The following is a 26,872-nucleotide window of genomic DNA, read 5'->3' on the forward strand; positions in this document are numbered from 1 at the left end:
TGGTATGGGATTACTTTTTTGTACTACCTGTAGAATTTACAGTTGGCTTTGTCACTATTGTGTAATCTGGTCCCCTCTAAAATCCAGCCGATGATACCTTTAAACCACACTATCATGTACTCTGTGGGAATATGAGAAAATAATGGTATGATTTAGTAAAAATAAAGATATAATTGGCATATTAGCCACATGCCAAGTCAGGGCATAAATTATATGTATCACAAATATTCCACACAGATTAATATGAAGTTTAATAATAAATAATAATAAGTACATGACTGCAGAAGTATTTAATGTAAGTTGTCAATCTTTGATTTTAAAAAGTGGGTTGTTTTTAAAGTTAAATTATCACTCTATTAACACTTTAAGCTTCTAATGGATATATATGCACATCTTGGGATGTAAGTGTGATAGAGTGTTTGGGTGAGATCACTCATCTGAGAAAAGACAGAGAACCAGACTGCTGGCAAGGATGTGTTTGGTGAGGGCAAAGAGGAGAGAGATGATCACATGCTGCAACCACAGCAGAACAAGCTGACACTATAATGCCTGTCAAATCTTTTATGTTTTTATGTTAGGCCTTGTCTACACTACAGGACTATTTCGAATCTACTTAAGTCGAATTTGTGGATTCGACCTTATGAAGTCGAATTTGTGTATCCATACTAAATACACAAATTCGAACTTCTGAGTCCACATTCACCGGGCCAGCGTCGACTTTGGAAGCGGCGCACTGTGGGAAGCTATCCCACAGTTCCCGCAGTCCCCGCTGCCCATTGGAATGCTGGGTAGAGCTCGCAATGCCTGCTGGGTGAAAAAATGTGTTGAGGGTGGTTTTGGGTAACTGTCATCATTGAACCGTCAATCACGCCCTCCCTCCATGAAAGCGCCGGCGGGAAATCTGTTCGCGCCCTTGTCTGGTCGGTTACAGCGCGGACGCCACATCACTGCGAGCATGGAGCCCGCTGCGATCATCGCTGCACTTATGGCCGTTGTCAACTCCTCGCACCTTATCGTCCACCTCTTCCACAGCCAGCTGATGAGAAACGGGCGAGGAGGCTCCGGCAGCGCGGTGAGGAGAGTGGCGCAGGCCTCTCACAAAGCAGGGTACGCCGGGCAGTGGAGATCATGGTGGCAATGGGTCACGTTCATGGTGTGGAACGGCGATTCTGGGCCCGGGAAACAAGCACAGACTGGTGGGACCGCATAGTGCTGCAGGTCTGGGATGACACAGAGTGGCTGCGAAACTTCAGGATGCGTAAGGGCACTTTCCTTGAACTGTGTGACTTGCTGTCCCCTGCCCTGAAGCGCCAGGACACACGCATGCGAGCAGCCCTGAGTGTGCATAAGCGAGTGGCCATTGCTCTCTGGAAACTAGCAACGCCAGACAGCTACCGGTCAGTAGCGAACCACTTTGGCGTGGGCAAATCTACCGTGGGGATTGCTGTCATTCAAGTAGCCCACGCAATCGTTGAGCAACTGCTCTCAAAGGTAGTGACTCTCGGAAATGTCCAGGTCATCATAGATGGCTTCTCCGCGATGGGATTCCCAAACTGCGGTGGGGCTATAGATGGGACTCACATCCCTATCCTGGCACCAGCCCACCAGGCCAGCGAGTACATTAACCGAAAGGGCTACTTTTCAATGGTGCTGCAAGCTGTGGTGGACCATAGGGGACGTTTTACCAACATCAACGTCGGGTGGGCGGGCAAGGTTCATGACGCGCGTGTGTTCAGGAACTCTGGTCTGTTTAGACGACTCCAGGCAGGTACTTTCTTCCCGGACCACAAAATAACGGTTGGGGATGTGCAGATGCCTACAGTGATCCTCGGGGACCCGGCCTACCCGCTAATGCCCTGGCTCATGAAGCCTTATACAGGCGCCCTGGACAGTGCGAAGGAACTCTTCAACTACCGGCTGAGCAAGTGCAGAATGGTGGTGGAGTGTGCTTTCGGACGTCTCAAGGGACGATGGCGGAGCTTACTGACTCGCTCGGACATCAGCGAAAAGAATATCCCAGTAGTTATTGCTGCTTGCTGTGTGCTCCACAATCTATGTGAGAGCAAGGGCGAGACCTTTTTGGCCGCTTGGGAGGTTGAGGCAAATCGCCTGGCTGCTGTTTACGATCAGCCAGACACCCGTGCCGAGAGAATATCCCAGCGGGAAGCGCTGTGCATCAGGGAGGCTTTGAAAGCGAGTTTCCTCGCAGAGCAGGGTAACCTGTGACTGTCTACTTGATTTTAAGAGAGCCTGATCATGGGCCTGTGTCTGTATGTGTCCAGTTAGATCTGAGCTCACAAACCCGGTTCTCCAAGTTTCCCCCACTTCCAAAGCACGTTTTAAAACTAATGAAACGTAACAGTACTTAATAATAAATCTTTCGTTGACTTTGCATTTCTGTTTCTTGGTTGAAACATGTAAGCATTCTGTGCTGGGTAAGGTGTGCACTGATGTACAGACCGCTTGTCCAAAACAGGACGGACAGCCTCCTGCTCCTACATAGGTCTGTGGGGTGGGGGACGGTTTACGGTGGTTCTGCATGTAGGGGGAGGGTTGCAGGAATGGGTGGGTTTGCAGGAAGGGGCAAGGGGTGCCGTCTTTGGATAGGGGTTTACATGACGGCTGTGGGCTGTGGGTTTGGGCGTTGGAAGGGGTGAGGGGTGTGGGGGAAGGGTGAGTATCTGCCCCTGGATGAAGGCTCTTTTTGGGGCTCAGGGCACCGGGGAGGATCGTGGCTACGGTCGAAGTGCATGTGAAGGGAAGCCTGCCTTTACATTCAGGGATGGCAGGCACCAGGATCCTGGACAAGCATACACATCAACGAAAGACCCGGGGCAGCATACACCACACAGACTGACCCTGGTGCCTAGTGACTGCAGTCTGTGTGTGCCCTGCAGTTGACCCTGCACCCAAGTCTGTACCATGGTACTGTGGGCTATGCACTGCAATTACAATCCCCCCCCCCCACACCCACAGAAAGTCTTCTGACACAAGAAACGTGACGGAAACAGTGAGTAACACCAAACCGCTGTTAATAATGTAGTACACAGTGGGGGGTTTAAACTTGGAGTTGGGACTGGTTGATGCTGTAAGGAAAGAACTTGTACAAATTTACAGCGCGAGAGGTGTCTCGAACATTAGCGGTCTGCTGCGGTGCAGGGACAGTTCTCACGGCCCCTACCGCCCCTCCTTCTTGTAACTTTGGGTGAGGGGGGGACAGGACTTCTTGGCGTTGGAGGGCGGTTGCAGATGCACTGCAGGGGGGCTCTCTCCTCCTGCCTGCGGTCTTGCAGAACATCTACAAGGCGCCGGAGCGTGTCCGTTTGCTCCCTCATTAGACCAAGCAGCGTTTGAGTCGCCTGCTGGTCTTCCTGCCGCCACCTATCCTCCCGTTCCATGTGTGTGCGATGCTGCTGACACAGGGTGTCCCTCCACTGTCTCTGCTCTGCCGCCTCCGCTCTGGAGCAGGCCATCAGTTCCTGGAACATGTCGTCCCTAGTCTTTTTCTTTCGGCGTCTAATCTGAGCCAGCCTCTGCGAGGGGGATGCTGGGGCAGTCCGGGAAAGAGCCGAAGCTGTGTGATGCGAAAAAGTAGGTGATTTCCTTGAACACATACATGTTTGCCAACAGTAAACACAGTCTAGTCAGTTTCAGTTAACAAGACCAAAGAGGGAACCAAGTCTCAGGAGATCTCAGAACTAGTCCGAGATTTCGGAATACGCTCTCATTGGTGGAGCCATTGCACTGGACAGCACACAAGCGAGGAGACAGCTGCATCCCTCTTGCACAAAGTCCTGGTAAGCCTTACAGTACATACTGCTTATCAGTTAGTGGTTAGCTGTGCTCTCCTGCTAAAGGAAATGTGCAAAGCAGAAAGGATGAGCCTTTTGCAGCCCCTCCCGCCAGTGCACGGGAACGATCAATGGATGCTTGTTCTCTGTGGCCTCTCGCACGTGGCTGTTAGTCGAGGGTCATTGTTATGCAACCTAATTGTAAACCATTAACAATAGTAACACTACACTAATTGCCCTACTTAGATGCAGTATTTGCAGAACGAGATCACCCTGAGGCGGGTCACTCGTGCCCAGAAAGACAGGATGTTACGGGACGCACTGCACAGACCAGGACCATATGCAGCAATGCTAGTCGAGGCAATGGTTCCACTCTATATTTGGATGTCCTGGCGTGGAAGAGTCTGCTTCCACGGAGCGCCCAACAAGGCACCTCTTCCGACGAACCTCATGCGGAGGCTTTGCGAGGAACTGAGTGACACCTTCGTGGAAATGTCGCTAGAGGATTATTTTTCTATCCCCATTTGTGTGGACCTTCTCTTTATATAGTTTAATATTTAGAATTTTGTAAATACAGTTTCTATTTTTTCTATAACAATGTTACAAAAAATAAATGTTTATACGTGTGTAGCACTTACCGCCTGATCCTTCCCCTGATTCCGAGTCCGGGTTAACGGCAGGGGAGGGTTGGTAGGGGATCTCTGTGAGGGTGATGAAGAGATCCTGGCTGTCAGGGAAAGCGGGAGTGTGTTCGCTGTCACCTGCGCCGTCCTCAAAAGACCCTTCCTCAGCTTCCCCATCGGCGAACATCGAGGAGGAACTGTCCCGGTACACTATTCCGTCCTCGGAGTCCACCGTCACTGGTGGGACAGTGGTGGCAGACCCACCTAGAATGGCATGCAGTGCCTCGTAGAAGCGGCATGTCTGGGGCTGTGCTCCCGAGCGTCCGTTTGCCGCTCTGACTTTTTGATACCCTTGTCTTAGGTCCTTGACTTTCACGCGGCACTGCATCGCATCCCGGCTGTATCCTTTCTCTTTCATGGCTTTCGAGACCTTCTCGAAGGTCTTCGCATTCCGCTTGCTGGAGCGCAGCTCCGAGAGCACAGACTCCTCGCCCCACACAGCGATCAGATCCATGACTTCCCTGTCAGTCCATGCTGGGGACCTCTTTCTATTCTGGGATTGCCCGGACTCCTCTGCTGGAGAGCTCTGCATCGTGGCAGGTGCTGCGGAGCTCGCCCCGATGTGCAACCAGAACGTCAGATTCAAAGTGCCCAGACAGGAAAATGAATTCAAATTTTCGCGGGTCATTTCCTGTGTGGCTGGGCAGAGAATCCAAGCTCGGACTGCTGTCCAGAGCGTCAACAGAGTGGTGCAGTGTGGGATAGGTCCCGGAGCTACTAAGTTCGATTTGCATCCACACCTAGCCTAATTCGAGCTAGCCATGTCGAATTTAGCGTTACTCCACCTGCCGGGGTGGAGTACCAAATTCGAACTAAAGAGCCCTCTAGTTCGAATTAAATGGCTTCCTGGTGTGGACGGTTGAGCGGTTAGTTCGAATTAACGCTGATAAATTCGAATTAAAGTCCTAGTGTAGACCAGGCCTTAGTCTTTTGATTGTGAACTCTTTTGATACCTGGTCTACACTACGCGTTTAAACCGAATTTAGCAGCGTTAAACCAATTTAACCCTGCACCCGTCCACACAATGAGGCCCTTTATATTGATATAAAGGGCTCTTTAAACCGGTTTCTGTACTCCTCCCCGATGAGAGGACTAGCGCTGAAATTGGTATTGCCATGTTGGATTAGGGTTAGTGTGGCCGCAAATCGATGGTATTGGCCTCCGGGCGGTATCCCACAGTGCACCACTGTGACCACTCTGGAAAGCAATCTGAACTCAGATGCACTGGCCAGGTAGACAGGAAAAGCCCCGCAAACTTCTGAATTTCATTTCCTGTTTGCCGAGCGTGGAGCTCTGATCAGCACGGGTGGCGATGCAGTCCCAAATCCAAAAAGAGCATGGACCGTACGGGAGATACTGGATCTGATCACTGTACGGGGAGACAAATTTGTTCTATCAGAGCTCTGTTACAGAAGACAAAATGACAAAGCATTTGAAAAAAATCTCCTGGCTATGATAGACAGAGGCCACAGCACAGTGCTGTGTGAGAAGTGTAACGGAAAGCCAAAGAATCAAATGGACGCTCATGGAGGGAGGGAGGGGGTACTGAGAACTCCAGCTATCCCACAGTCCCCGCAGTTTCCGGAAAGCATTTGCATTCTTGACTGGGCTCCAAATGCCTGAAGGGTCAAAAACATTTTCCCGGGTGTTTCGGGGTGTATGTCGTCAATTTACACACTTCCCCCCCCCCCCCGAAAGAAAAGGGAAAAAAATTGTTTCTCGCCTTTTTTCAATGTCACCCTATGTCTACTGCATGCTGCTGGTAGACACGAGGCTGCGACAGTGAACAGCAGCATCCTCTCCCCCCACTCCTCAGTGGCAGATGGTACAATATGACTGCTATCCATCGTCATCATTAGCCCGTGAGTGCTCCTGGCTGGCCTCAGGTGAGGTCGGCCGGGGGCGCCTGGGTAAAAATAGGAATGACTCCCGGTTATTCCCAGTAGATGGTACAGAACGGTTGGTAACCATCTTCATCATAGCAACTGGGGGCTGAGCTCCATCAGCCCCGCCCTTCATGTCTAAAGAAAAGATTCTGTACTGCCTGGACTATCATAGCAGTGGGATGCTGGGCTCCTCTCCCCCGCACCATTTGATGTCCTGCCTGGACTATCATAGCAGCTGGAGGCTGCCTCCCCCTCATTTTATCTCACTAACAAGTCAGTGTTTCTTATTCCTGCATTCTTTATTACTTCATCACACAAATGGGGGGACACTGCAACGGTAGCTCAGGAGGGTTGGGGGAGCAGGGAAGCAATGGGTGGGGTTGTTGCAGGGACACCCCCTAGAATGGCATGCAGCTCATCATTTCTGCGGGATCTCTGGGGCTCTGACACGGAGCGGCTGTGCTCTCTGGTTCTCTAGTACACTTGCCCCATATTCTAGACTGAACTGACTCTATTTTTAGACAAAACATAGGAAGGCAATGATCTGGGGAATCATTCCCATTTTTGCCTATGCGCCCCTGGCCGACCTCAGTGAGACCAGCTAGGAGCACCCATGATAGCAGCAGACAGTACAGAATGACTGATAACCGTCATCTCATCGCCAATTTACAATGGCAGACAGTGCAATATGACTGGTAACCATCTCTGCTATCTTGCAAAGGCAAATGAATGCTGCTGTGTAGCAGTGCAGTACCGCGTCTGTCAGCAGCATCCAGTACACATACGGTGACAGTGACAAAAGGCAAAATGGGCTCCATGACTGCCATGCTATGGGGCATGCCAGGGCAATCCAGGGAAAAAGGGCGTGAAATGATTCACCCGCAACACTCTTTTTCCATTGGGATTTCAACCCAGAATTCCAATGGGCAGGGGAGACTGCGGGAACTATGGGATAGCTATGGGATAGCTACCCACAGTGCAACGCTCCGGAAATCGACGCTAGCCTCGGTACATGGACGCACACCGCTGAATTAATGTGCTTAGTGTGGCCGCGTGCACTCGACTTTATGCAATCTGTTTTACAAAACCGGTTTATGTAAAATCGGAGTAATCCCATAGTGTAGACGTACCCTGAGAAGGGAACTATCATAGGGGGCACGGCTGGCCCCTCTTCTTCTGGGCCCGGTTGCCTTCCCAGATAAGTCCAAAGAGATTTCAGCTTTGTGCAACACCCCGGTCCTTTATTCTTTAAGCATTTTCCTACCACCAGTGTCCAACTATATACAATCCTTACCGGTTTCTCACCTACTGCAGGCTGGGTCAGTAACCAGCTAGAGGCCTTCCACCTCCCTCTCTGACTCAGGGCTGCCCAGAGGATTCAGGGGGGGCTGAGGCAAAGCAATTTTGGGGGCTCCTTCCATAAAAAAATGTTGCAATAGTATAGAATACTATATTCTCATGGGGGCCCCTGCGGGGCCCGGGGCCTGGGGCAAATTGCCCCACTTGCCCCCCCTCCCGGGTGGCCCTGCTCTGACTGACCTCTCTATCTGGCTGCCCTGCTCCTTCTGGCTCCCTCCCAGCCTTTGTAGCTCCTGGCCTATCAGGCTGGCAGGTGTTGTCAATCGCCAGGCGGACATAAGGCTTTTCAACCAGCCCCAATCTATCTCCCTTGATTGGGGCTGGCGTGGCAGGGCTCTGATTAGGTGTGTTTGCAGCAGCACCCTGCCACAGGAACACATATTCATCTAAGTGAAACAGTGCTGAGCGTTGCTCCACAAATCAATAATAAAATAATATCACCCCTTTTGACCAGGGTGGTTAACAAGTATTTGAGCTCTTTTTGGGAGGTTTCGGTTAGGAGCTGAAACTGAGACAGATATCTCTTTGTGTACATGCTTTGTAAATACACAAGATAGCATCAAAGTCCCATTTCCCTGAACACAGTAGAAATCAGACAGGAGACTGTTTCCTTGCTTAATATTCCAAGTCTTTTCCCCAAACACAACTCTAGCTGAAAGCTCTCTCTCTCTTTAAGCATTTTCTCAGGGTCATGCTACTAGTGTTTTTCTCTGTGTCATGTACGCATACAGCTCCATCAAACAACACCCAATCCCCTACATTTATATTCATCCCAAAGTGAAACACCTCTTCCCAGACAGCTCTGGTTCCTGACCAGGCATTAACATGGCCTGTGTTTTGGGTGATAGTGGCTCCTGTTGATTCATCTATCTTATTTCATAAAGGTGCTCATTTTAAATATATTTATCCTGAAGGAAAGATGGTTCTGATGCCTACCAGCTTCAACAAGGTTTTGCCGAGGGAGTTTATTCCAACCCCCAGCTTCCAGTGACCAAAAGGGCTAATGCAATTCGTGGATGCATAAACATGGAAATGTCAGGTATAGGGGCAAGAATAGGGAGGTTATATTACTCCTTATTTGGCCCTGGTGAAACAGCTGCTGGAATACCATGTCCAGTTCTGGTGTCCACAATTCAAAAAAGATGTTGGTAAATTGGAAGAAGTTCAGTGAAGAGCCACAAGAAGAATTAAAGGATTGGAAAACATACCGTATAGTGACAGACTCATGGAGGTGAATCTGTTTAGCTTAACAAAGAGAATGTAAAGAGGTGGCTTCTTCACAGTCTCTAAGCATCTTCAAGGGGAACAGAAATATAGTAAGAGGACTCTGATCTAGCAGATAAATACATAACAAGGTTCAATGGATGCAAGTTGAAGCCAGACAAATTCGGACTAGAAATTGGATGCAAATTTTTAACAGTGAAGGTAATTAACTCTTGGTTAATTGTATCCAGGGTTGTCTTGGATTTTCCATCATTGGAAATTTTAAAATCAAGATTAGATGCTATTCTAGAGGTTATGCTCTAGTTCAGGTAGAACTTAATTAAGAGAAATCTTATGGCCTGTGTTATATAGGAGATCAGAAGAGGATCACAGTAGTGGTAATACCTTCTGGTATTATCTATGAACAACAATAATTACTGAGAGAGATCTTCTAAAACTTAAAGTGATAAAGCAGCACAGGATCTAGAGAAGATAGGTAAGGAGAAATTATCTAGGTTTATAATTCTTTAAAGAACATTTTGTACTATCACACTCACTATGTTTCTACCCTATTGTAATCCTCATTGTCACCATCGGATTAGCACTAGTTCTGTGTATCCCTGCAGCCAATTGATTGCATTCTTTCTTGCTATCACACACAGTCATTCCTTTAATCACAAACTGAATGTATTAATCCCAAATGTACTTCCCAGCTATATTCTGTTGGGTTTGCTTTTGTTTAATTTATCAGTCTATGATAAAAAACATTGAGGATTCCCACTGAGGAGAACAGATACCATGTGAAGTGAAGCAGGGTTATTGTTATGAGCATGACAACAGTGGGAGAAGCATATTAGCACTGGGAAACAGAACTAAACTCAACATGTGGAGCAGAGCATATCTCTTGTCATACAATCACCAGGTATGCTAGACTTTGATTGCCAGTTATAAGCATTAAGCATCTTGAGTTGAAGGCTTGTCGGACACTACTCCCATCTTTGTTCCAGGCTAAAAATGTTTGTTCTTTATTCTAGGCTGATCTTTAGGGTCTGTAGACTTGATCAAATGTGTGAACTTTATAAAATATTAAATACCAGGAGTTAAATGGCAATTAACTCAAGGTTAAAAAAAAAAAGACTGGTGAAGATGAGCCCACGCTCAGACTCAGATCAAAATGTTTTACTTTACTTTCAGCATTTGTGAAAGGTTCTAGAAAAGTGAAGTTCTCCATGAGCCAAACAGTTCTGGCTTGGCCATCAGCTTCCATGCACTGACTTACCAGTTCAAACTTGGAGTCAGTCATTTTTTTGCCTCTTGGCTTCGACTACTAATAAATGTGCTAGGGTGATCATATTTCACAAAGAGAAAATGGGACACTGCATGGGGCTAGCCCGAAGCCCCCGTTTCCCCACACAGCTGGTCTGAGACACTCACTTGGGCCCCTTGACTCCCACATGGGGGCTGAGGCTGGCATTGCTGCTCGCCTGAGCCCTTATTATCCCTCCGCCTAAGCCCTGTGTCCCCCTGCCCTGCGTGGGGCTGGGATCACCGCTCACCCACCCCCGCATGTTCCTCTGCATCGCATCCCACTTTTTAAAAAAAAGTGAGCAACTGATCAAGTTGGCAAGAGCAAATGGGACAAATGCCCACTTTTGCCAAAAAAAAATCAGTATGGCTGGGACAAGGTTTAAGAAAGGGACTGTCCGGCCAAAACAGGACATATGGACACTGTAGAATGTGCCAACTCATGGTGGGATTCTGAGAGATGCTGGATATTCACAACTCCCAGTTTTGTTAGTGCTGTTACAAGTATTCAGAACCTTTCAGGATCAGGCCCTGAAGCAGTTTTTTGTGCTAAATGAACTGTTTCACTATGAATTCAACTGAGAAACTCATTTTCCATTGGACTGAGACAAACTCATTTCCAGTTGGGACGCTGAATAGCTGTCGTACAGGAACATAGGGGTTACTGCTTACCTTCGCTAAACCTAACTGAGAAGTGGGGAATTATCCAAGAATTCAATAAAAACTAAACATAGTAAAAGACAAATATTAGTTATGGAGAAGATTTTAATACAGTTCTAAATTCTCTGTTTCTCTATCTCCTCAATTGAAGTAATAATACCCAGGGTAAAATCTTTAAGTAACATTGATGTGTATTGGGGACATCTGAGCGGACTCCCTTATGTGCAAACTGCATAATTCAAGCTGCTAATATTCATAGAGCTGAGCTGGTTGACTGAGAATAGAGCTAGAATCAGAACTCAACTAACCCTGATTTTGAGTGAGTTCATAGCTCTAGCTGAATTGTTCACACAACTGTAATTTATACTATTATGAAATATACTCTCTAATTTTGAATTCCATAAATATATATTCATCTTTCATCTTCATTCTTTATATATTGGCATTAACCCCTATTTGCCTCAGGCAGGCAAGGTAAAATTTAATTTCTGTTTAAAACAGCCCTACTTAATGGAAGCATGAAATAGACCAGATGTGTTAATTTCATATTTTACAGTATGGATTTAAATATTGTAATCATCCACTGCACCATGTAATTAAGAAACATTTTGTTCACATATTAGACCTTGCAGCGAATATTTTATCTGACAGTCTGTAGGAATGTATCCAAGCTTGTTGCAGCCATGTTGGTCTCAGGTGAGGAAATATCTTTTATTGGACCAATTTGAAAAGATCTCTGTGTAGCTTGAAAACTTGTCTCTCTCACCAACAGAAGTTGGTCCAATAAAAGATATTACCTCACCTACCTTGTCTTTCTAATCTCTAGAAAGAAACTTCAAAAAGTTTGGACATTGCCATCAGATATGCACCATCTCTAATGAAGGGTATCGATTACCTAACTGAATTGGAAGCCTATGTCATTTTTTAAATCAATGGCACTTAAGCCCCTAAATCACTCAGGCATTTAAAAATTTACCTAAAATTCACTGTTGATATGGATGCACATGAGAAATGCTGACTTGGAGAGATCACTCTCTAATTCTGGACATATTCAGACATGCCACAAGAAAACACATTCTGACCAGGGGTAATCTTAATAATTTCCCCTTAATGTTTCTTTCAGTAAAGATTAACCAGTACTAGTTGAAGGAAGTTTGCTAGCACGGGTCTTAGTCTTCATTATTATTTGGGGAAGTAATTTAAGAATTGCCATTGTTTTCAAAGAGTGCAATAAAATCATTGCTTTTTGTTACTCTACCTTATTAATTGCAGTTTGGTCAGTTAATGAAGTATTCATTAACATCTTCTGTGATATAGTCTGTGTTTTATAAAGCATCTCTTGGGGAACTTAATCAGGCAAATATAATTTAGGTGCCATTCCCCTTTATTAATAATAATGAAAAGGTAACAAGCTATTCCAGCAATCAGTTACACTTCTACATTATTTATCCTGTAATTCTTATAACTGAATCTCATAACTCAATCAGAGGAAACTATACATTGTGTGTTTTCATATTTGTCTTTTGTCCTATTAGATAGAGTCTGTTTGCAAGTGTCTAACCCGCTGTACTGTATAAACTTAACTTTTTCAACATATAAAAGGGGAAGCCATAAGAAGAGTGGATGAGGAACTTCTACTCAGAGTGAGCAATTTTCGATCAAGTGTTGAGTCTCTCACGTTGACTACAAATGACTCTCTTTCTTAAAGTACATGCACTAACAAGACAGACATGTATGTACTTTCATTTTTTTGCTAACTGTAGTAACATTGTACCATTGCAGAGAAGACCCTAATAACTAAAAGAAAATGTATGGATCACCCAATTTATTTACACCATGTTAGGTGCCTCTTTAACATATGTTCTCTGTTAACAGGAACATTCATTAATAATATAAGTATACTGAGAAATATGTCCACCATTGCTTTTATTTTACTTAAATCAATTTCAACTAAGTATAAAACAATTTTCTGTATACTTCTCAAGGTGATTGTATTTCAGTTCCAAATTTTGAAAACACATTGTAGAGACAGGTTAGACTTTAAAGGCTTGATTATTTAAAGTGCTGCATGTTCAGGTCCTGATCCAGAGAGAACTTTGAAGCTCGTGCTTAAGTTTGCTTGATCAGCACCACACTGTTCAGTATCTTGTAGGAGAGAGCCCTTGAACTCTTATCCTGCAAAAGAGTTATGTGCATACTTAAATTCACACAAGAACCCCCATTTAATTCACTGAGACTATTCATGTACATAAAGTTAACATTCTTAAGTCTTTGAAAGGCCTTACAATTACTTCCAAACACAGAGAAAGCTAGCTTTTACTTGTTAAAAAATAAAAATCAAAAGCATTGAGCAAAGTGTTCAGGTTTGTTTAACTTACGTAGTAATTGTACAGTATTAGTATGCAAGTAGTATGCTCTTAGCTAAACAGTGGAAATTGTAGGTGGATATTTTTAGCTGCATCTGCTGATTGTTATCTGTTGCAGCTGCAAGATCTGTCAAAGGCTTTTAGGACATGAAATATTCTGTAAATCTGACAATATGTATTTTCATAAAGTAACACTTTTGGGTAAAAAAGCACACAAATAAGGGTGTTTATAGATGTGATCTTGTATGACAATCCCATTTCTTGGAATCTTTGGTATTCTTAGCCATTTCCTTTCCCTCTTACATGATATTTGTCCAAACAATACTGTTTTTATTTTTATGCCATTCTAAGCTACACAGATACTACAACCTCTAATCTTAAACAAGGTGGCTTTTATTATCGTCAGCACAATAGTACATACTGGAACGCATGATTGTTCCAATAAATTGACATTTGCTCTTCCTGGCTGTAAGAGGAATACAGCATGGAGAGCTGCATGACACAAAACCTTAGCTTCCCAACAAAACCAGGAGAGTAGAAGCCTATCAAGGGATAATTACTTGTAATTTGCACCATTTTGCTGCCAACCCTGAAAGTGGCATTGCTTAATATTGCCCCCATGGGGTAATGTAGAGTGATCTCTGTTGTAATTAACATGAGTAATCTGTAGTCACCACCAGAATTGTGGAAAGTTTTGTTTATTGGTCTTGATAAAAAGAAAGGCTAATGGATCTTGATGTGATTTCTTAGGGTTAAATTCATTCCATTTGCTCTTTGAAGCTGTAGTGGCAGATTTGCCAGTAGGTCTGCTTGTAATGACCTGCTCCTGGTACACTTCTACTTCATGGGAGTTTTGTGGGGGCTGGGGCAGAGTTTCACAGGAAACCAATATGAAAAATATTTTATTTTAAAACAGTTCTCAACAGGGCCCTTTGTCTGACAGGAGAGTTAGATCCCAAAGTACTTAACTATATGTACAGTGACTTGATCTAAAACCCACTGAAGTCAATGGGAGCCTTTCCATTGATTTCAATGGATTTTGAATTAGGCTGTGGGAACTTTAATTGAATTCATATGCATATAGTTAAGCTTGTGAGTGCTGGTTATACTCAGGCCATAGACCATGCAGTTCTTGCTCAGTTGTTATGAAGAAAAAACTCAAATGTTACTCAGGCGTAACTTCTACTGGAGTTCATGTGAGTAGGGATATTTGGCTTCAGTTTCCTTGTTTGCACTTTATTGGCCTGCAAAGGGAGTAATGGCTTATCCAGAATATTGTTTATTTGAACAGTCACAGGTAGAGTAACGGAGAGGGGGATTACTACATGTCTAATCATTTCATTGTTTATTTTTCAGTCATGCATGTTTGACATTTAAGGCTCAAACCGTTTTACCATTTCCGACCTTCGCCGTCTGAATTTAAGGGTAGGTCCATACTTACCCACCGGGTCGACATGGAGAGTTCGACTTCTCGAAGTTCGAACTATCGCGTCTAATCTAGATGCGATAGTTTGAACTCCAGACGCGCTCCCGTCGACTCCGGAACTCCACCACCGCGAACGGCGGTGGCGGAGTCGACGGGGGAGCCGCGGACTTCGATCCCGCGGCATCAGGACGGGTAAGTCAGTCGAACTAAGGTAGTTCGACTTCAGCTACGCTATTCACGTAGCTGAAGTCGCGTACCTTAGTTCAAACCCCCCCCCCAGTGTAGACCAGGCCTTAGATAATGCCATCACAATTTACACAGAAAATATTCTGCTACAACAGTCTTGTAGATGACCTTTTTAAAAACCAAAAAAAATTACACTGCTTATTGCTCATCATTATGATAATGAAATGAAACAAAAAAACCCAGAACAAAAATTCATTAATATTTATCTGCAAAAAGTTCATTTCCTTTAATATCTGTGGTTAGAAAAAGAATACTCTACAAGAGAAGAGAAACTAGTTTAATGCTTTGAATTACCCTTTCAATCTCTGTCTCAAAGAACACAGGGAAAAAGAATGTAGCCCTACTATCACAACAGAAACCTGGGAGGATATGGATTAATGAGAAAGATTCTTGAAGTTCATTATCATTGCATCCGATGAAGTGGGTATTCACCCACGAAAGCTCATGCTCCAATACGTCTGTTAGTCTATAAGTGCCACAGGACACTTTGCTGCTTTTAAAAATACTATGCTTACATTAACACTTACACACATGAGAAACTTTATTAACTACTCACCACAGGTACGGTTGCTCACCTGCTGATGTATTTGCAGGATCATGTCCTTGATTAAAATTAAAAAACATTAATGTATAAAAAAGACAAAAGTTACTCCCACGTAAGTGCTTGGAAGAACAAGCCTTTGGTGTGTATTATTAATAATTTTATTTACTGTTAACTGGACTAATCATGTGGATGAAGCTAGAATCCTCACTTTAAGTATTTGTAGGATTGAGCACTAAGCTCTCTATCCTATAAGCATCTATGTGCAGATGGACCCTTGTGCCTATGTAAAGCCTTACTTCAGGGGGAATCCTGATGGGTGCAAGAATCCATGAATAATTTTGGAGGATTTAGGTCCTATATTAGCATTTACCTAAGCAATATTAACAATATTATTGAGGAGTGAGGTTCTGGAACAGCTGTGCCATATGAGGAGTGGTGGTAACCAATCTAGCTAGTTTGTAAGATGATCTTGACAAATTTGTGAATTGGATTATCTGACAGGGCTGCCTGCAATAGTGAAGGACTGGTCTCTATTACCAAGAAGGTCTCTTCCAGTCCTATGTTCCTAGGAATAGTTATTTTTCCCCATCAGCTAAAGTGACACTGTCACTCTTCATCTCATAGGGCCAAATCCAGACGTCTTCATGTAATTTTCACTCAGTGCTTTTTGAAAAAAAAAATTGTAACCATCTTGATAAAAAGAACAAAATATCACAATCAATCAATCAATCAATACAAATAGAAAAATGTTGATGTCAACCCCCAAGCTCCACACTTTATTCTCAGTAACTCATTTGAACAGCTCCATTACAAATTTATGTATTTTTCTGTAAAAGAAAATTACAGAAATTAACAAAATAAATAATGAAATGCAGCATCAAGGGACTTTGTTAAATACCAGAGAGATTTTTAAAGTTTACTATATTTTGGTTCCTGAAAGTGATAGTGTGTGTGTGTGTGTGTGTGTATACTTTTATATACTAGCTCTTTAAAAAGTTAAACTAACTACACAGAATAAAGTTTAATTGTGTATATCATTAAAGTTGAATAGTCTATTTTTTGTAATAAACAGTTTCTCCAAATCTAAAGGGAATCTTCATTTTAAATCACAGATGTTCAAATTAATCCCCCCCCACAACTGATACTAGATGAAATGAGTCTACAGCAATGTAATTATTGCTGTAACAATCTTATTCTGCCATGCACTCTGATTTACCATAATGGGGACCAGAAATCGGATGTGATGATTTCTGCGGTGTATATAGTTAGGTGAGTGCTACAATTTTGCTTTCAGGGTACTAAACCTTTAAGTTCCTAAGGTGTATACCTATCTGTGTGGGCAGCTGAATTTTATGAAGCAGAGTTGATGGAGCATGAACCAATGTTCCCAAAGATTAATGCTCACCCTATGCGTCACCTGCTTTGTGGATGCCATTAACAAGGTCAGACGGGCTACCTTCACTCTAAAAACATAATTTCACATCACATGGAAACAAAGTTAGTTGTTGTTTAATGCTTACTATTTGAGCACCACTTCCCCCTGACCCCTTTTAGCTTCCCCCCCCCGTCCTTTTCAAATTTTTACTCAGAAGGGTAAGGATGGTTACAAAGGATCAGCGTTAGTCCTGGACAGTATGTATTGCAAACCTGGAGACATATTAGACCAGAGGTGGGCAACCTGCAGCCCGCAGGCAGCCCGCAGCCCATCAGGGTAATCCACTGGTGGGCTGTGAGACAGTTTATTTACGTTGACAGTCCGCAGGCATGGCCACCCGCAGCTCCCAATGCCTGCAGTTTGCTGTTCCCGGCCACTGGGAGCTGCAGGCGGCCGTGCCTGCGGATGGTCAATGTAAACAAATTGTCTCGCAGCCTGCCAGCGGAATACCCTGCCAGGCCGTGTGCGGCCCGCAGACTGCTGGTTGCCCACCACTGCATTAGACAGCTGGACTGTGGCCATAATGCCCCCTTGTGATTGTGATGTGCAAGCCAATCCCAGTAATCAGATTATAATACTCTAGTGCGCCTTAGTTCGAAAATTCTATCCTGCTGTTAAGTAGGTGCTCTGTGTGGGGAAAGACAGTGGCTCCCATCCCCTTTTCCTCTCCCTTTTAATGCTCCACCATATTACAAGGTGGATTTACCCTAGAGTTTCATATTTAGCAGTTTAATTTTGCACAAGCATATTTAAATCTTTCATATCTAACAAAAAAAAATTCTTGTACTTTATTCTGTGCTACTTGCTGTTCTTTTCTTTCTGCTTCCTGGAGATCCTGCCATTCCTGGTACTCTCATCATTCTGAACACCCATACTATTCAATATCCTAAATAGGTTTGGACTCATGCCACATCTAGGAGCTTATGCTGGCTTGTTGAAAGCCAGCTTAGAATCATGATCTTCACTTAACTGTTACCTTAAATTTGATCCTGCCTCACAGGCTTTGACCATACTTAACATATTGGCCTCTTAGAAATGTAAAGAGATAGTACCGCTGAATGAGGGTTTGCATTAGAAAAAAGCCACAGGCATTGTGAATATGAGTCTTTTTTTCTAGAGTTCAGAAAGAAGTCTAGTGCATATTGTAGGGGGAAAGATGATGCCAAAAATGTAACATAAATTGCTACATAACTATGTTAACTTATTCAAATCTTGTAGTGAGGTTTGGCTAAGAGCTAAATCCTTAGTTCCTGTTGATGTCTAAGGACAGAATTTGGTCTTCTATATACTAAGACTCTCACTGCCAGTAGTAAAATCATCTAGGAGTCATCTGCATCTTTCCCCCAGGAATCGTCTACATCTCAGGATCTGATCATACTTTATCTACTGCATCCTCTAACAGACAAAGAGACAGCAACTCATATAAATTTACATAAAACATGTATATCACAAACTGTAAGCCAAATACTGATTCGAGAGCCAGATCGGAACAGTCTGGCATAGACCAGGCATGACTCAAACACTATTTAATGTGTATCAAGGAACAGAGTGGCATGGCTATCACACATGGATAGGAGTGAAGAGGAAGGTTGGTGGAAATAATATTAAGAGTTAGCACTTAATGTTCTCAATTTACAAAATATGTTATTGTTATTCATTAAGAATAAATGCAGCATTCCACCACGAAAGGGCCAGCAGATTCCAAGTCACACATGGGAGGATGAATGGGGTCATCAGATGTCCTCCTCCTCCCAACATATTCAGAGGCCCTAGGAACAGCCAGGAACGAATCTGAGCTTGGGAACATAGTGACTGTGTCCAATATACCCTTAAAAGTTTCCTGGCTGCTTATTCTCCCATGATAGTACTATACTTTAACAGCTAGAAATAAAAGCTTGCTGAAGAAATAGCATAGGTATAGAGGTAACATGAACTATATAAAGTTTATTTAAAACTTTAAAACTCCAGTGCTTATGTAATGTTAGTTTCCAACTCCACCCTCAAACCTGAAAATCTAGTAGTTACTATCTCAGCAAAAGATGACAACCAGTTTAAGCACTAATGCAAAGAAGTTGTTATAATTATAGACTTCATTATCACCCAGACATAATAGAATATAGTAAAACAATATGGGAAAATTACACAGTCTTGTTAGTACCTACTGCTCAATTATTTTACATGATCTGGATGAAGAGCCTTAGGCTCAGTTCAAGATCCTGACAATGAAGCTGTCACACAGGAACGATCCAAATTACTGAGTATCAGAATCATGCTTTTTCTAGTGCCTTAGGAGAAGAGGATTATTTATAATTCGTTTGACCCTCATCTGGCCAATATTATCCACAAAAAGAAGCATAGCTACTAATGAACTGAAGTGATTCAGTATAACACCCTATCTCAGTGGTGGCCAACCTGTGGTCCATGGTCTGCACGCGGCCCGTCAGGGTAATCTGCAGGCAGGCCGTAAGACAGTTTGTTTGCCATTCCCAGCCAATTGGAGCTGTGGGAAGTGGTGGCCAGCACATCCCTGCAGCCCGTGCCACTTCCTGTAGCTCCCATTGGCCAGGAACAGTGAACCGCGGCCACTGGGAGCTGTAGGAAGTCGTGCCTGTGGACTGTGATGTGCCGTGCTTTGGACTGTCAATGTAAATAAACTGTCTCGTGGCCTGCCAGTGGATAACCCTGATGGGCTGCGTGTTGCCCACCACTTACTTATCTGCTCATCAGAGCCAGTGGAATGGAAATAAAAGCTTTGGTAGATGTAGGGGTCAGACCATATCATTTCTGAATGAATAAAATAACTAGCAGTCTTACATATTCAATACAGAGCCAACTCCAACTGATTCACAGCTTTGGCAAATGACTGATTCTAGCAAAGATTAAGCAGCAGACAATCTTAAACTCAAGAAGTCACTTGTACAAGATTTTTTAAATCAGAATCTTGATTTTTTTTTTTGGTGGTGTCTAATAGTTAGCCAATTTCGTGTTGGGTAGTGGTATCTACTAGTTAGAATGGGGCTTGTAAATCAGGAATCCTCGTTTCTATTTCTGGGTCAGTCAAGGACTCCCTCCATGGACTCACACTCTGGCCGTTGGCAAATCATTCATAGTAGTCACCATTAAAATGTTTTCATTTTCTGTTTGAAAGTAATGTCTGTGATACAGTTTACTCATCAGCAATATCTCCCCACAGAATTATTGCTTGCAGAACATTGAGACCAGTTACATAAAAGGTACTAATAAAGCTCAAATGTTGTTATTAGTGAGTTCATCATGGCCTTAGTTTAAGATGCTATTATCTGCCAAGTCAGTCTCAATATTTCTGTAGGATTTTACAAATACACCGTGTTGTTTTTTTAATAAGAGGACAAGTTGTAAGAGAATTGAGAATTGACTGTAAAAGGCGACCAGAAATCCTTGTTTGAAAAATCCCTTTTAAAAACAAAACCCCGTTATTTCTGTTTGCCTCTCAGGAGTATGTCACTTTGTTGGTTAGGTGAGTAATGTAATGCTGGCACTATCAGATAAAAAACACCATCAAAAATATACACACACAATTTTTGGATCTCACAATCCAGAAGTTACTTGTTTTTCCTCAAGCCCTGTCTATCTACCATGAGTGGATCCATTCACAAAATGTGTTCCTCAAGCCTATAAATAAAAATGGTTGCAATAATGCAACCACCATCCACAAGACTATGCTGCAAAATAGTTTCTAGAGGGTACAGTTGTTTGTGTTCCACTAGCCACATATTTGCAGTACTTAACATTCTCTGTACATGATGCAAGGAAAGATCAAACTGTTCATAATGTAAGGACTATTGATTAAGTAATCACCTTTGTATTCTTTCACTGTCTGGTGTGTGCTATATTAAGAAGCTAGGACTGCAATGTTATGAGGCAGGTAATGGGGAGTTTCAGAGGGCGTAGCGGCAGACTCTGTGCTTGGAGATAGTGGGATTGGATGAGTGGTGCGTTTGGTCTGTCAGCGGGTTGATTGGCTGACTGTTTTTTTTGTTCTGTATGTACCGGCTGCATAGTTGGCACGTGGGCCCCTGAGTAACAAGGGTGCCTTGCTAGAGGCTGAAAGGCTTTAATCCTGGGAGCTTTGATCAACCTAGCTGTTTGAAGTCTGAATGGTTAACTGCTCCCTGGTAGTGAGGGATGAAGGTGAGCTGAGCTAAGCCAGGTAGGGGATAATTTGTATAATAAGTAACTTCCTAGGCAAACAAAATAGCCACAAACAGAGACAGCTAACAAGAGTACTTCAGAGGGAGTGTGACAGGCTGTCCTTTCAGGTTCAACACTAGGTGTGATATCAAGATGGCCAGCAATAGAACTGTGATGACCTGCAAGAGATGTACATGTTCTCTTTCCTGCCTGAAGACAGAAGGGATTTAATGTGCATAACATGCAAGTTGGTGTCTGTGCTGGAGGAAAAGATTATTGGATTGGAGGAGCAAGCAGACATGCTACTAAGATTCAGAAAAGTGGAGGAATTCCTAGAAATTTGGGAAACTCCAGTACCCCAGGTACAAGGAAGAATGGAGCGGGTCACCAAGGAATCAGACAGAGGAACTGAGAGGGGGCCTGGCAGTTCATAAGCACCAGAAGCAAGAGATCACAGCAGCATTCTACATGGTTGGAGACAGATGCGAAAAGGCAAGCTGTAGCCACCAGAGAGAAGAAGAGAAGAGGACCTTAAGAAATTCCAGAAAGCTAGAAATTTTGAATTGATACCAGGTCCACAATGTGGAAACTTTGCAAGATATCTCTCAAGATCCAGCAAGTGCAAGGGAACAGAGAGATGTACAGGACACAGGAAGATGGTAGTTTGGCCCAATCTGTAAGAAAATAAAACTTCTCTGCAAGGGATAGGCTGACAACAGGACAGTGTGCTGCCTTCCTGGAGCCAAGGTATGCCACAACACTAAAACTGACTTCAGAAGCCTATCCAATGGTCAAGGATGTGTTGGTGATGGTTCATATTGCCACTAATGACACTGAATCAGGGGATATCTCCAGGAGCGGCGCCAGAGTTTCTGGCATCCTAGGCAGAATTCGGGGGGAGCATTTTGTGCACTCCTCACGGGGCGCGCAGGAGCTTCCGGTTCCGCTCCTATCGCGCTGCTGAAGAAGGACCCTCCGCTGAAATGCTGCAGGCGACAGCGGCAGTCATTGAGCTGCTCAATTGCCTGCCGCTGTTTTCCGCGGCACGTCGGCAGAAGGTCCTTCTTCAGCGGCGCAACAGGAGTGGAACCGGAAGCTCCTGTGTGCCCCATGGGGAGCGCACAAAATGCTGCCTCCCGAATCCTGGCGCCCTAGGCGACCGCCTAGGGTCGTCTAATGGAAGCGCTGGCACTGGATATCTCGTGGATGGATGACTTCAGGGAACTCAGAAGCATGCTGAAGAAGAAGAAGATCCAAGTGATCTTCTCTGAGATCTTTTCTGTCCCATGATTGAAGGAAGACAGAATGAAAAAGACTCTGGAAGTGAACAGTTGGCTTGGTAACTGGTGTATAGTAGAGGATTCTGTGGAACTTTGGTCCTCCTTCTACTGAGGTGGATGCCATCCAAACTATACAGCCCTCTTTCTAGAAGAAAATGGACCAATCTCCTCAGGGACAGGCTGACTAGAGTAGTCAGAAGGGGGTTAAACTAACAGCAAAAGGGGAGGGTAAAAAGAGGGATGATATGAGCACTCAGCACAAAATTGAGATGTTGAGAACAACAAAACAAAAACAATCAATTAAGCAACCAAATGACATTAAAAAAAGAAATTATGTAATTGCCTGTACACCAATGCTAGGAGCCTGGATACCAAATAAGAGAGATTGGAATTGCTCATCTAGTTGGTATTACTAAAACCCGGTGGGATGATTTGCATGACTGGAATGTTAAAATCAATTGTCATAAGCTATTTAAGAAGGCTCAAGTAAGCAAAAGAGCAGGGGAAGTGGCATCCAGTTAAAAACGGCACTACCTGTCTGAGTCACTGATAACTTGGGGAAAAAAAATCTTCAGTGCTTATGGATCAATGTCCTATCAGATAAAGCACAGGATGGGGTATTAGTTGGTGTCTGCTATAAACCACCAAATCACAGAAGGGAACAGGATAACCACTATTATAGATGCAACTATCTATAATGTGTAGGGGGAAAAAAAACACCTGGGTGGTCCTGATGGAGGAACATATGCTGGGGGTGTCATACTGCCAGTAATAAAACATCATTGGAAGTTCTGAACATTACAAAGGACAATTTCCTAACTCAAAAAGTGTTGCAGTCTATATGTGGGAATTCTATATTAGCCCTTTTCCTAACAGAAAAAGAGGTACTGATCACAGAACTAAAAATTAATAGTAGTTCAGGTACAAGTGGTCATGACTGGATCATATAATGTGGAAGCAGAATAAAATCCACACCAGTAGTAATTTCTCTCTCTCTCTCTCTCCCTCTCTCTCTCACACACACACATTTAAAAGGGCCAGCACACACACACACACAGATTTAAAAGGGCCAATTTCACAAAGCTAAAAGTAGTTATGAGTCAGATCAGTTGGGAGGAAGAATTTAATCAGAAAAATGACACCGACAATTGGAAATTAATTAAGTACACCTTACCACATGCCCAGAAAGCCACAACTGAGGAAGAAGGCTGAGCTGGATTTTCTTTTTAAAGAAATTGGATTAGAAAGGAGTGAAGGCTGCTAGAAAAAAATATATAACAAATGGAAGAAAGGGGAAGTTGGTAGTAATCAATATAAATCAGAAGTTAGGAATTACAGAAATCGGATAAGGAGAAATATATGGCCAGCAGAGTTAAGAACAATTAGGAGTTTAAAAAAAATATATTAGGAACATAAAGAATCCTGAAAATGGTATTGGTTCATTACTAGATGGTAGAATTATTAATAATAATGCAGAAAAGGTAGGAGTGTTCAATAAATATTTCTGCTCTGTATTTGGGAACAAAACAGATAAAATAGTCTCTTCATATGGTGATTCTATTATTTTCACTCCACTAGTATCTCTGGAGGATGTAAAACAGCAGATCCAGATAGTTTGTATCCAAGAACTTTTAAAAGAGCTGACTGAGGAACTCAGTGGACCTTAATTTTGATTTTCAGTAAGTTCTGGTGCATCTGGGGAAATTCCAAGACTGGAAGAAAGCTAAAGTTGTGCCAATTTAAAAAAGGGTAAACAGGATTACCTGGGTAATTATAGGCACGTCAGTCTGACATCAATCACAGGCAAGATATTGGAGTGGCTGATATGCTACTCTATTAATAAAGAACCAAAGAAGTATAATGTAATTAATGCACATCAACATGTATTTTTGCAAAATAGATCATGTCAAACTATCTTGATTTTTTATAAGATTACAAGTTTGACTGATAAAGTAACATAGTGTTGACACAATACACGTCAATTTCTATAAGACTTAGTTCCACATGACATTTTGATTTAAAAAACAAGCACAATATAAAATAAACATGGCAGACATTAAATGGATTAGAATTGGTTAATTGATAGATTTCAACATGTAGCTGTAGATGGGAAATCAAGCAGGTATTTCTAGAGGGGTCCTGCAGGAATCAGTTTTTGGCCCGATGCTACTTTACATTTTTAACAATGACCTGGAAAAAATAAAATCACTGATAAAGTTTGAAGATGACACAAAGATTGTAGGGGAGTGGTAAATAATGAAGAGAATAGCTCACTGATATAAAGTGATCAGGATTGCTTAGTACATGGGGCAAAAACAAACCATAGGCATATTAATATGGCTAAATGTCTACATTTAGGAACAAAAAATGTAGGCCATGCTCATAGAATGGGAGACTCTATCCTGGGAAGCAGTGTCTCTGAAAAAGATTTGAGTGGCCGTGGTGAATAATCAGCTCAACATAAACTCCCAATATGATGGTATGGCCAAAAGAGCTAATGTGATCCTGGGATGCATAAACAGGGAAATCTTTGCCAAGAGTAGAAAGATTATTTTGCCTCAATATTCCAGCAGCGGTCACACCTCAGTGTCAAATACAATGTTCAGTTTTGATCCACACAGTTGGAGAAGTTCAGAGGACGACCACGAAAATGATTAAAGGAATAGAAAACATGCCTTGTAGTGATTGAGCCATTGATGCCCTGAGTCCATCCATTTAGTTTAACAGAGAAAGTTAAGGGGTGACTTGATTACAGTCTATAAATATCTACATGGGGAACAACTATTTCATTATGGGCTCTTCAATCTAGCAGATAAAGGTATAACAGGATCCAATGTCTGGGAGATGAATCTAGGCAAATTCAGACTGGAAATCAAGTGTACATTTTTAATGGTGAGTATTTAACAGTTGGAAAAATTTAATCAGGGTCATGGTGGATTCTCCATCATTGACAATTTTAAAATCAAGATTGGATTTTTTCTATAAAATATTCTCTAGAAATTATTTTGGGGAAGTTCTATGGCCTCTGTTATGCAGGAGGTCAGACAAGATGATCACAATGGTCCTGTCTGGCCTTGGAAGCTGATTAGAATGGTCACAAAATTACTAATTAATGAAGCATTGGAAGGTCAGAGTTAAAGATATACATTGCAGTGTAATTTTCAATTCTTTGATGTACATACAGCATGTGATAATACTGACAAAATTAAAGTGGGCGTGTTATAAAGTGCATTGTTATGGGTGAGTATCATAAGAGCAGCGAGCTAATGCCACCCACCTGCCTCCACAGGCGGGAAACTTGATGGGAACAGCAGTGATTGAGACAACCCCCGTTAGATGTGGGAGAAGAACTCCTACTGAGCAGATGCAGAGGTGCTTCTCCCCTTCAGTCTTTAGACACTGATTGGCTAGTTTGGGGAGGATGAGAGCTTATTGGTCCCTCCCCACTCTTTCAGTAATTTAAACCCTATCCTGGGTCACACAGAGCATCTTTTTGCTCTGTTGTATCAGCCCCACCCTCTCAACACTACTGGTAAACTCAGTTGTGTTTTAATGATGCTGTGAGGTTTTGGGGTCAGGAAGGAATTTTTTCCTCCCATAAGGACCAAATTTGATGAGGTTGGGGAAGTTTTTCCACATTCCTTACAGCAGTGCTGCCCAATTATGCCTGTTGCACCCCCCTTTACCAATAATGATATCTGCCCCTCCATTACTGCACAGTTGGCTAAGCAGAGGAGCTTGGGCTGAAGGCAGAGCTGGTGGCAGATCTGGAGATGGGGAGGAGCTGGAGCTTGGGGGTGGAGAAGGAATGAGGATGGAGATGGGCTGGAGGTGGATTGTAGCTGCGGCTGGGAGGAAGAGCTGTGGCAAGGGATGGAGCTAGGCTGGGGGGGGGCAGAGCAGAGCTGCTGTTGGGGCCAGAGCTGGACTGGGGGCAGAAAGAGGCTGGGTGGCACTCCCTCCCCACCCCCCTGATGTCTGGTCTGGGCTCCCCCAGGTGCTCCCCAAACATTTATCCACACCTCCTAGGGGGACATGCCCCATAGTTTGGATACCACTGCCTTACAGCATCCTGGAAGAGCAGTTAAGTAAGATAGGAATAGAATTTAAAAATCAGTGATAGTACTTGGTAAGGATGTTAATCCATTGCATCTTGCTGCTGGTTTACACTTTGGTTAAAGGGATAAAGGAATGATTCTCAAAAACAAAAATTCTCTGAGATTTTACTGATGGGCTCTGTGCTCATGGGACAAGGGAAGACCTTGGGGACTTCATGGGCCATGTCCTTAATTTTAATACCTTTGACCCCCTTGCAATGCAGTGGGTGGTGGGACTCAGAAGAGTGAGCTGAATCATAGGGGTAGGCTGAGGAGAGTGTACCCCAGCTTATGGGCTGTATGGTAGGAGCCCTGGAACCCTACACTGGAACCACCTAAAATGCCTGGTTGGTGAGAGTATGGATGACATGGTAGGTCATCCCTCCCATCACACCTCCCCTGTGTTAAGTTTAATAAAGTT

This window comes from Mauremys mutica, chromosome 2, assembly GCF_020497125.1.
Source record: "Mauremys mutica isolate MM-2020 ecotype Southern chromosome 2, ASM2049712v1, whole genome shotgun sequence".
Taxonomy (NCBI): Eukaryota; Metazoa; Chordata; order Testudines; family Geoemydidae; genus Mauremys; species Mauremys mutica.